The sequence below is a fragment of the Mangifera indica genome, chromosome 2 (assembly GCF_011075055.1).
Source record: "Mangifera indica cultivar Alphonso chromosome 2, CATAS_Mindica_2.1, whole genome shotgun sequence".
In the NCBI taxonomy this organism is placed as follows: domain Eukaryota; kingdom Viridiplantae; phylum Streptophyta; class Magnoliopsida; order Sapindales; family Anacardiaceae; genus Mangifera; species Mangifera indica.
Window position 1 is genome coordinate 10,520,192 of NC_058138.1, and position 12,506 is coordinate 10,532,697.

Consider the following 12,506-nt stretch of genomic DNA (forward strand, 5'->3'; position numbering starts at 1 on the left):
AAATTCATACACCCATGTCTCTAAACAATGTTCCTAAGCTTTAAGGCGGTACCTCTCTTATTGATGAAAAGGAATATTAGTCCATAGTTGGTGGCTAACAATATCTCTCCCTTATGCAATTAGATATTGCCTTCATTATCAACAAATTATCTTAATTCATGCATTGTTCTACAATTCAACATTGGTCTGCTGTCAAACACCTACTTCAAATCTTTGTGGCATAATCAACCATAGCCTATTTCTTTGACATCATTCTTCCATTCAACTTCATGGTTTCTCTAATGTCAACTGGGTTAGAAACATTGACGATCACACATCTATCAATGTTTATATTATGTTCCCTGATCACAACGCTATCTCTTAGAGCTCTAAGAAACAAAAGGCAATTACTAGGTCCTCTACTGAAGTTAAATATCAAGTAGTTGCCTTCACAAGCACTAAAATCGCATGGCTCTAATCATTACTACACGAACTTGGAGTTCACTTGTCCATTGTTCCTATAATTTATTGTGATAACATCGGTGCAACTTATCTATATGTAAATTTTGTATTCCAGTCATGTATGAAACATTAGCCATAGACTTTCATTTTGTTCGAGATAAAGTACAATGTGATGAAGTTTCTATCTCTCGTGTCTCTTCTAATGATCAGCTTGTTGATGCTCTTACTAAGCCTCTTTTTCACCAATAGTTACAATCATTACAAGTCAAGATTGGTGTTCAGACACTAACCACCATCTTAAAAGGGCATAATAAGGAAAATGCATAGTTAAAGATTCTCCAACAATCCTATTTCAACCATTTTTTAGAATGTAAATATTTTAATTTTTGGATGTAAATATATTATTCTAGAATATCCATGATATCAAATATGTTATTTTAGGATATCAAATATTTTATTATAGATTATCTCATTAGTTAGAAAGTTAATAATTAGAAGTTAATATCCTTTCTATTTTAATTGATTTGTATGTTGTATAAATATTGTACTCTTTCAATTGGAAATACAAGATAGGAATTTCATTTGTCTCACAATCCTCTTTAATACGTACCATTTTTTCGTGTGTTTATTGTATAGTTGTATTCAAGTCATTCTCCCCAATCTCTATCAGTTTCTTTTTATATTTGATATTATGTCAATTTGGTGTGTTTATAATTCCTTGAGAGAAAGTTTTCATATAAGGGCATCCTTCTATAATTAAGTATTTCAAATATAAAATATTGAAAGAGTAATTCTCTAAACAAAAGCATGTAAGATTTTTTAATTCTTCAAGTGATAATTTGTTCAAATTGTTAGAAATAATTTCAATTTTTGTTGTATCTGCCTCATTTTCTACTACTTCAGTCAAAACTGAAGAAAATCCTACACTCATTTTATCAAATGCACCAAACTTTTAGCCAATCAAGGTGTTATTAGACATTATAAGATTATGGAAAGAAGCTGAGAATGTCAGTAGACTAACCGATCTATAACTTAGAAAGATTGAGTTCTTTCAAATTGTAAAACCTCTAAAGAACTCCAATTGGAATATTTGTGTACAAGATATCAATAATTATAGATTGACTTTGCCATTTAATCTTTCTCTTTTCCCAACCATCAATCAATTCAAATACCTTCAAATCAAAATTGATTTGCAAATCCAATCAAATAGAAATTCAAAATGTTTTTTTATGTTGATAATCTCTTAAATACTTGTAACTTAAAACAATCTTCATGCATTCATTTTTTAGAAATCCTGTTAACTTTGTTAGTGAAGGTGCTCTCAATTCTTCCAATGCAAACTTTTAATTTGATGGATGACTCATGTTTTTTAATGTTTTTGCTATTGTACAAATAACAATAAGTAATGCCCACATTACTTACATATATTTTGGTAGAGAATGTAATTCATATGTGTTTGAATAATGTTACTTGCAAAGAGATGTAGGACTATACAAATTGCATTTTCTATTTACATGCATATAATGAATTTAAAAACAAGAAAAGTTCTAAATATTGAATTTCAGTCTTCTCAAAATAAATCCATCAAAACTTTTTATCTAAATGAATTCAACTTTATAATATCAAATAGGCCAAAAGACTTATTCCCACTCAAGGTTTAGTCTATTCCCAAACTCTCATATGTTAAGTTTCAAAAACTTAAATGTTCACCCATCAGCTGTTAAAGTTAACAAAATCTATTAAATCTAAGGTATAATTATCATTTAACCAATAATATTACAAAAATACAATGTTATCTCATTTCCACCCTTTAGTTTTAAAAACTAACAATTTCCCCCCAAACCTAAGGTTTGAAAAGTTACATTTTCCCCATGTTAGGGTTAACTCAAAAAGCAACCCATTTTTAGACAACGACAAAAGCAACTGAGAAATCAACCGAATCTCATTCATCTTTGATGAACACAAGCACCTTTTGTCTTAGTCGAATCTTGTTTGTCTTCGATGAATACAAGCGTCAATTGTATCAACTAAATCTTGTTCTTCTTTGACAAACACAAACACCCTTTGTCTCAGTCGAATCAAAGACGAACACAAGCACCAAAGAAAAGGTTGTCTTGATTGAATCAAAGACAATTACAATCGTCTTTGCCTTACGAGACTCATCCAATTCGGCAGCCGTTTCTCTTGTTGGAAGTGACAGAAAGCATCAAAGAAAGGTTGTCAGAGCTCTATTGTGACCAAAAATAGTTTGCTTTTTGAGTTAGAGCTCTATTGTGATCAAAGAAAGGTTGTTAGAGCTCTATTGGGGAAAAATTGTTAGTATTTAAAACTAAGAGGTGGAAATGAGATAAAATTTTATTTTTTTAATATTATAGTTAAATGACAATTATACCCTTAAATTTAACGGATTTTGTTAACTTTAATAATTGAAGGGTGAGTATTTGGGTTTTTTAAACTTAACGAGTGAGAGTTCGAAAATTGACTAAACCTTGGGTGGAAATAAGTCTTTTGGCCTATCAAATATTATTGCTCTTAAGTTTTCATTTGTGAAAATATGTAAGTGGCAAATAGTGTTTCTCACAAAGTATTCCAAAGATACATGAATCAACATATTAAATGAAAAATAGTTTTATCTAACAAACTAGAGAAAAATAGGCTCTTAGAATTATTTATTAGTACACAAATTAAGCAAAAAATTTTATGTTTATTCATGCTCAAATCTATTAAATTGTACACATTCTCAAGTCATGCTTTGCAATAGTTTAAAGCATTCACATTATAAAAACTTCGATTAAACTTATATATGCAAAAACTTTGATTAAACTTATATATGCAGATCAAGACAATGCAAACACTTTTTCCACCCCTAATTGACATACATAATATTTTCTCACTCAAAATCAAATTATGTTAAGGAAAACATAGAAGTATTTACTTTTGGGATAACAATTAACACAATAAAATCAAAGATAAAAAATTGATCTCTAGAGTAGAGGTGAATTCGATCAGAGCTAAACTTGAGGTTGAATCGGGCTCGGATCAAAGTTATACTGTTCAATTTAAGTTTAAGCTCAAATTTATTTAAGCTGATGAACAATGTCATCTCCGATGGTGTGAATAGTGTTGTCAAAGTGCTTAACAATGTTATGAGTAGGACAAAAAATGTCATCGAATGAATAAGCTAAGAGAACACAAAATGGAGAAAAAAAAAATGAAAACATCATTCACTTATTTTCATTTTGTTTGATAACGAAAAACCTCACTTAAGTCGGACCATCCATTTGGGGCAAAGCCAACCACAATAAGCATGACAAACCCAGTCTAATGATCGAACCTACAATTATTAAACTAGGTACGTTAAGAGTTTGATCTTAAAATGTCGCATAGAGAAAGTTAAACTCATATCCTTTTATATATAAAAGCTCTTTTTTTATCACTCAAACCATCTTTTGAGAGTATAAGCATATGCATGTAAGGTTAGGAATATAAATTAGGTCTGAAAAGACTAGGCTAGGTTCTATCTTGGATAAATAAACCAGGAACCTTTGGTCTGTACAGTAGAATACAACTACATAAGACTGCGGTATAATCTAATGCTACAAAATTAAGCAACCAATTAGAAATGTGCACTTCTGATGTCCCGGGCTATACTGGGCAATGCCAAAAACCAGCTCTGTTTTCTCTCCCAGGTTCAGTTCGGTGCTCTTTTCAGGATCAAGTACAACGTCAAAACAGCAAATCAAGATATTAGTTGGCAAAGTTTGAACTTAAAATTCTACCGTTATTTTCATTATATTAGTCAGTCTTGGCATATTTATAGTCTTAAAACAAAGTCCTTCCAAATGATCCAGTCATCAATTGAATAATTTCATTGGCTCTGGAGTTTCAATCATGTAACCTTAACATGCAAGTTGAGCATTACTTCTAATTAGCCAAACCTAATGTACACATGCTTAAACTTCTACCGTTATCAATTCCAATAAAACCACCACCTACATTTTCAAATTATAGGTATAATTATCAATACAATTTCGAAAGCAAATTACTAAAAATATAAACAACTTATTTCCGTGTCAATAAACCATCAAATTATACTTGCTCAAATTAAATTACAATTTAATGCACAAATATATTCAGAAGTCATTCAATGTATTTACATTTTATAATGCTCGATGGACCTTTCCTAAATCGAATGCTACCTTTTTCACGATCAATTAGTTTTAATTTTATGTACTTGAGATGGCAAAAAATGCTCTGGATTTTTGGCAACTAAGTAGATGGGACTGCAGAAAATTTTGAGAGGATGGTGTTGTCGTTATGGCTTGTTTGAAATTGACTATAATCTAAAGCCGCAAAACTGGACACTGGAGCAAACTTGTAGGATTCGTCTCTAAGAACAAACTCATTGTCATTAACCACAACAGACACCTAAATCTACAATAAATTTATAAGATTGGATAATTTTATTAAAGTTCATCACACGATATATCATTTTAATTTTGTCCCATTGATATTTAATTAATATCATATTTAACCTTATAATTTCTTAATCAATTAAAGTTTCAAAGGGAACTTATATATTCTTTTGCAATAGTGTATAAAGAAAGAGTAATGTTATTTATATACATTTTTGCAGTTGCCTTGGGAATCTTTACCGTGGCTTTGAACAATATGTAATCAGAACAATACATAAATTTAATTTCATTGTAAAACAAGAACAGTAGAAAATTAATGTTACTTTCAATCTCTCAAATGATCATAATATACCAATTAAACAAGAAGATGAGGAATTTCCTCAACCACCAATATGCTTGAAAAGCACATATAATCAATTTATTTTAACTTTATGATACACAAACGTAATATTGTAGCTTCTATGTACTTGGGGGATTTTAATTGAAGACAATCAATAGTGAAGAACATTCAGGATTGTATGGCATTAATAAATGAAGGAGAACAACAAAGCCTACAAAAAAAAGTATATTGTTAAATAAATGAATCTGTACCATTTTATAATGTTGTGTGACCCAATCAAGGTCACTTGAACAACATTTTAAGTAGGGACAATTGATCAAAAACGACTTCACCCGAAGGCAGACCCGAGAGGTTAAGGAGGGTCACCTAACTCTCATTGGATTTCAAAAATATGAATTACTTCCTTCCCCACCCCCCCAAATCAAGGTCACTTGAACAACATTTCAAGTTCACATATAGTAACCTTGGCATGTTTAAGCCTTGTCAACAGGAGCATTCACTCACATATAGTATTTTCAAATGTGACAATTTTAAGTTGTAATGCCCAAAACTAAAACATATTAGACTTTCTAAATTAAGTAAGGACAATACTTTCAATTGATCAAAAACGACTTCACTCGAAGGTGGACCCTAGGAAGGTCACCTAACTCTCATTGGATTTCAAAAATATGAATTACTGTGTGCCCCCCCCCCCCCCCCCCTTAAAAAATGAGTATTTTAATACCTCTTTAGTCTTGAAAAATTACTAATTTAATATATTTAAAATATCAAATTAACCTCTAAATTTAACACTAACCCTTCTTATATTTCATCTTTTCTTAATTAACCTTCCATATTTTTACTTTTATTTAATTTTAACCCCTTTGTACTATATCTTTAGGTCTACTACTAACTTCACAATTCTCTACTTCTCCCTCATTACTTTTATCATCATTACACATTCTCAAATCAACAAGCTTTTTAAACACACGAGACTTTTGGTGGTTGATGATGTCACTAAGTTTTGCATTCCATTACAACAATTTATGACCAAAGACCTTATATTTTCAAAAGACGATGAAGTAGTAGTAGGGTCATCAATTTGTGATAATTATTTATCGAAAATTTTGAAAAATTGATTTGAATCGAAAGTATTGTTTCGAAATGCACTTTAAATTAAAAGGTCTTTGCAGTTCTAGATCGTTTAATCTTCAAGTGCTCTAACATATTCATCAGCTTCTTGCCATGAGAATACCTCCTCATATAAACTCACTTTCAATATGAGTTTTTCAAGACTAATAATTTCATAAAGATATGAATTGGATTATATGATTATTCATCTTTAATCAATTCAAGAGTTTCTACTTTGCATAAGTTTTCTTTGAAATCTCCTTACCAAATTGACATGATATCTCTTCCACTTAATCCAAATTTCTTTAAATCAAAGTTAGCCTAAGGAAAATTTATTTCAAACATATTAAATGAATATGTAACATCCCTCCCCAGAATTACTATACTCTGAAGGAGAAATATTATGAATTAATATTTGGAGCATCTATTTTTTTTTTAAAACTACTTTAAACTAAACTCATTACTAAAAGTGTTTAGTAATTATTCTAAGAAAATTAAAAATCTAGAAGCAAACAAAAGATATATATATCCCATATGAAAACTCATTTGAAAGCATCTGAAAATATAAAGTAATCATATACAACTATACAACCATCTCAAGAAGGTCAAAAGTCAACAAGACATGCGACTGTATGCATGTAACATAAACTAAAGATAACCTACTCCAGCCAATCTATCTTCCCTGACCTGACCCTGTCTTGCTACTGGCATGATCACCAGTACCTGCAATCATGAAAGAAAAGGAAGTGAGAGATAAGAACACTCAGTAAGGCAAAAGAATTAAGTAAACTATCTTTTTTCCTGTTCTAACTCACTCTTGGGACTCAATCTCACATTATAACCTCCATAAGGAATCGAGGAGATAATCAAGTTCATTCTTTACTATTTAGGTCATACTTTGTCCCCTCTGGTGTCCATTTAATACTTTTTGGAAGCTGACTACAGGGATTTGGCACTTTTCTAAGCTCGAGATCTCTTTTTTTTTTCTCACTACACTATTTTTTAATCTAAATTATGTTCTACTACGAGCATGCTTTACTGTAAGCGGACCTTACTGTGGGTCTATGTCCTACTACGAATGTGTTCTACTGCGAACGTGCCCTACTACGGGCAGTATATTATAAAGTGCCCTTCATAGTTCATAGCATGCATGCATTATATCTCACTAATCTTGGGACAACCTTTGAATCTTAAACCCCAAATTCCTTTTATTGTTTTTCTTTCTTTTCTTCTTCTCTTTTTTCTTTCCTTTCCTTTCTTTCTTTTCTCCCTTTTTCTTTTCCTCCTCCTTTTGTTTCTTTCTTTCCAAAACTGTAAATCACCGTTCACAGGACTGTTCACTTGGTATGATAGCCTTTTTCTTCATGCAATCTAATAGCCCAAACGGTCTTTAATTCATACAAACTATATACCATTGGAAAGAGGATTTAAAGAGCTTTCCAAAACGCTATAACAGCACTCATGATTCATCAAATAAGGCAGTCAAAATGTAGGATGAAATCAGTGACAAAAAACTGTATTCACTGTTTATTTTGTAAGGCAATCTTTTTGTTCATATAATTTAATAGTCCAAACGATCTCTAATTCATACAAGTTATATATCATTGAAAAGAGAATTCAAGGATATTTCCAAAAAGCTATAATAGCACTCATGATTCATCAGATAAGGTAGTCAAAACATGGATGAAATTAGTGGCAAAAAATTATATTCACTATTTATTTGGTAAGGCAGTTTTTTGTTCATACAATTTAACAGTCCAAACGGTCTCTAATTCATACAAACTATATATCATTGAAAAGAAGATTCAAAGATCTTTCCAAAAATCTATAATAGCACTTATGATTCATCAGATAAGGTAGTCAAAACATGGGATGAAATCAATGGCAAAAAACTACATTCACTGTTTATTTGGTAAAGTAGTATTTTTGTTCATGCAATTTAACAGTCCAAATGGTCTCTAATTCATACAAGTTATATATCATTGAAAAGAGGATTCAAAGATTTTTCCAATAAACTATAACAGCACTCATGATTCATCAGATAAGGCAGCCAAAACATGGGACGATTTCAGTGGTAAAACGGTAAATATCATCCAACTCTCTGCTATGAACAAACTAATACACATAGATACCCCAAATGGTAAAACAAAATTTCTCAACTTCAAAATCATCATTTATAAGATAAATCCAAGGAACCAAAAGCATAAAACATGAAACATACCAAGGATAATACCTCTTATCTTGTTTCAAGTCAATCTTTGCAAGTTAGCTTCCTCCTCTTTGTCTTGTTTCCTTTATCACCAAAACCACCTTAAATCAACACCAAAACACACTAACATATTCATATAACATACATCCATTATATCTAAACATAGGTTAAGGGAAAGGAAGAAGATCTTTTGGTTACCAAGGCTTCCAAAGTGTTTCTTTGTTTTCTTTTCTTGTTTTGTCTTCCAAAACCCCTTCAATTCCTTTCTTTATCTTCACAAAACAAAAGAAAATAGCATGAAGAAGGTTGGCTGCTAAAATGGTTTTTTAAAATATCAACAGAAATGAAGGAAGGAGCAAAATGACTATAATGGAACAAAACCAAATATTTGAGTTTTCCTTGTTTGATTGTGCTTGTGATGTGGCTTGACGATGTGCAAAGATTGGTGAGGGTGATTAAATGTCATGAAGAAAGGTGAGTTTATTTTCGGCGTGGAACTTTAGTTTTTTGATATTTTTAAATTTATTTTTTATTCATGTAAAGAAAATAATTAGAAATCCGAGAAAAACTTATCCTTTATGGTGAAGGATCTTGCCTTTTAATTCTTTGTACCTCCAGTTTGTAGATTTCTTGGTAGGAGATTTGATTTTCTTTATTGGGTTTTTAATTGTTGTAGCTGATGATTTTTGTGTTGTGGTGATTCAAATCTCTTGCATTGGCGGTGATTGGTTAAAGTTATTCCTTAACAAGACAAATGATTGAGATTGGAGGAAGTGATGGATCTAGTGTTGTCTCTGTATTTTCCTTCTTTTTTTTTTAAGTTTTTATTGTTTTAATTTCTTGTTTCATAGCTTATAAATTCTTTGTTTATTCAAAGGCCGTTTTGGTCCTTAATCGAAAGATTTTGTTTATTCAGAGGCCACTTTGGTCTTTAAAGATGAGATTTGCAATAGGTAACAAAGTTGCCCAATGTTTGTGAAAAAAGGAAAACTTCCTGCAGTGGCACCGGGGCTACTCCACCTGTGTCAAAATAGCACGATTTGAAGAAGGCAGCAATAGACTCCAATTTTGCAGATCAAAAATTATGTTTATTTAAAGGTTATTTTGTTATGATTGCTGTTTTCGTATAGTTTCAAATAAAGGTCAATTTGCACCAAACTATCTTGAGCAAAACTATCAACCCAACATGAAAGAAATGACTTGATTTAAATAAACTCAAACTTAACTCTTCACAGACTAAACCAAACTTGAACTGATTTAAGAAGAATTCGACTTTTCAAATCGATATGACCTAAACTCAGTTGGACTCAAATCCATCCCTAGTTTCCGACACTCATGATATCAAGAATATTAGTCTAAATCCTGAGTTGTGCCAGCACCGTAATGGCATTCGTTATTAAACTTGGTCCTTGAGTCAATAAACACCCAATAAAACAATGAGGAAATGGGATCAAACAGAAATTCAAGAGAAATTAACTCCGATTATCATAGAACTTGGTGATGATAAATTTATCAACAGAGAAGATATACTTGGTTTCAACTTCATCTAGATGGTCAACATTGTTGCCCCAAGAAACTGTGAAGCAATCCTAAGCCTATATTATGTAACTCAATCAAGGTAACCTATCACTCAATGGATATAACTCCTATTCTCAACAATCTAAATAATTCAACTGAAAAAACAGATATATACAACACAAAGGCTAAAACTTTACATCATCAAATATTATAAGAATCTACATCAGTATAGTTGACACTTTGACCAAAAGAAGTGTGGTGGGAAGCAGCACCCAAGCCCACCCAAAAAATAAAAGCAAACCCAGTTAAAAACAAACATAAAAATATTTAGTCCGATGATTTATTCCAATACCCAATCAATAAATTAATCTTTCAACACTTTTAGAATTAGAAAAGTCAAAAATCACCTTACTAACACTCAAACCCACAAACTCACAAATCCAAAAAAACTCTATTTTTTGGATACCTTAACCTAAAATAATACAATTTATTTTTATGAAAAATTCCCCTTACAAACAAAAAATGTGGGACAAAGATGGACAAAGATTTAAGGCACAAGCTTAACAAATCCTCTCTTGAGTTAAATTCTTCAATCATTTCAATAGCATTTATAAACTTTAATTGCTTGTCAATCTTCTTCACTTTCACCGCATGAATTGGAAAGCCTCCATCTTCAATCTTCCCAACAACTCAGCCTCCATCAAACATGTACAAGTGATTATTGATCCTCTTTCCTCATAGAATCAAACTACCATATTTGTACATTTTACACCAATCACTTTGTCCAATGTATGCATATCCACAAGAAACAAACTCACCCAACACAATTAAATTGTAGCTATAACTCACTCATGTCTCCCATGACGAGGAATCCTAACAACACCATTGTGAAATCTAAGGCGAACACTCCTAACACCTTTAATATGCACCTTATCCTTGTTGTCAACCACAATATCACTAAGATTTTCATTCTCTTCCAACTCCTCAGAGTAACTTATATCATGCAAACATGGACAAAAGCAACAAAATTTAGAACTCAACCTTTATAAACTTTCAAACTCTAAGTCTCATACACACAAGTAGTCAAAAGAAGGTCATCATCAATCACAACAATAGTACCATCATTTTTCTCATCATAAGCTTTCTTGAAAGCAATCATATTCTCTCTCGAGTGCTTCTAGCACGCTTGAATATGTCCCTTCTTACCACAATAATAACACTCTTTGTCTCTGTAATCTCTTTCTCTCAACATAGATTTCCCTCTAAATACACCATCCCTCTTTTGAGTTCTCCCTCGAGCAGAAGCCTCCATGACTAGTACACTATCTCCAAAGAGAGCTCTCTGCTTCATTCTCACACAACAGACAGTCACATCATCTAATTTTAAAGTAGACTTATCTATCAACAAAGTCTAAACCATGGTTTATAGGACTTGAGCAAAAATGACAACAACAATAAAACCTTCTCTTCATCTTTTAACTCATCAACAGAGATAACTAACAATTAAGAAACTCGTCTATTAAATTCATTCAAGTAATCATTGAGACTTGTACCTTCTTCCATCTTCATAGAATAGAGGTTATCTTCAAACACGATCTACTAGTCAATACTTTGATGCAAAAAATTCCCTTAGCTTACCCCAGTTGCTGTAATCTCAGTCAACATATTGTATTTTATTTTTGGGCTATGACCATTCTAATTGCACTAACATCTTTTGTCTTAATCTTAATCCAATTACTATCAGTCATTTCTAAAAGCTTAACATCTTCTAATGTCTCATCTTATCCTTGTTGCACTAACAAATCTTGAATCATATTTTTATCATAACATAAAATTACTTTTTATCTATCAAATAGATCAATCTCAAATTTAGAAATATAAGTAGACATACCTCTTGACATTTTGAGATATCTGATTCACTCAAACTAAGTCTTGAAACTCTTGAATCAAACTTTTCCTCAAACTAGGTCTTGCTTCTTCCTAAGCCATGAACCTCACTTTGACATCACTTACTAGGGCACAACACTAAAACCCCAAAAAAATAGTGCAAGCCTAATTAAAAAAAAACACACAACTCAACCCAAAGTGATTTAATCCAAAACCCAATCAATAAATAAACTTTCAATCATATGACATTTAAAATGAGAAAAGCCACAAAACCCTTTACTAACACTTAAACCTACAAATGCAAAAACCCATAAGCCCAAAGAACCCAATTACACCCTTTTAATAACCACTAGCTATTTTATTAGTGTCTCTCTATTTTTGGGATAGTCCAACCTAAAGTAAAACAATCTATTTATAGGGGAAGTCCTCTTCCAAATCTAGTAAACAAACGATGTGGGGCAAATATATTTATAGGAAAAACCCTTACAAATTTAATAAAGAATGTGGGACAGATTCAAGGCACAACCTCAACAAAAGATTATAACTTGGTTACATTTTATATCAATGCTAAAGCATTTGCTCAATA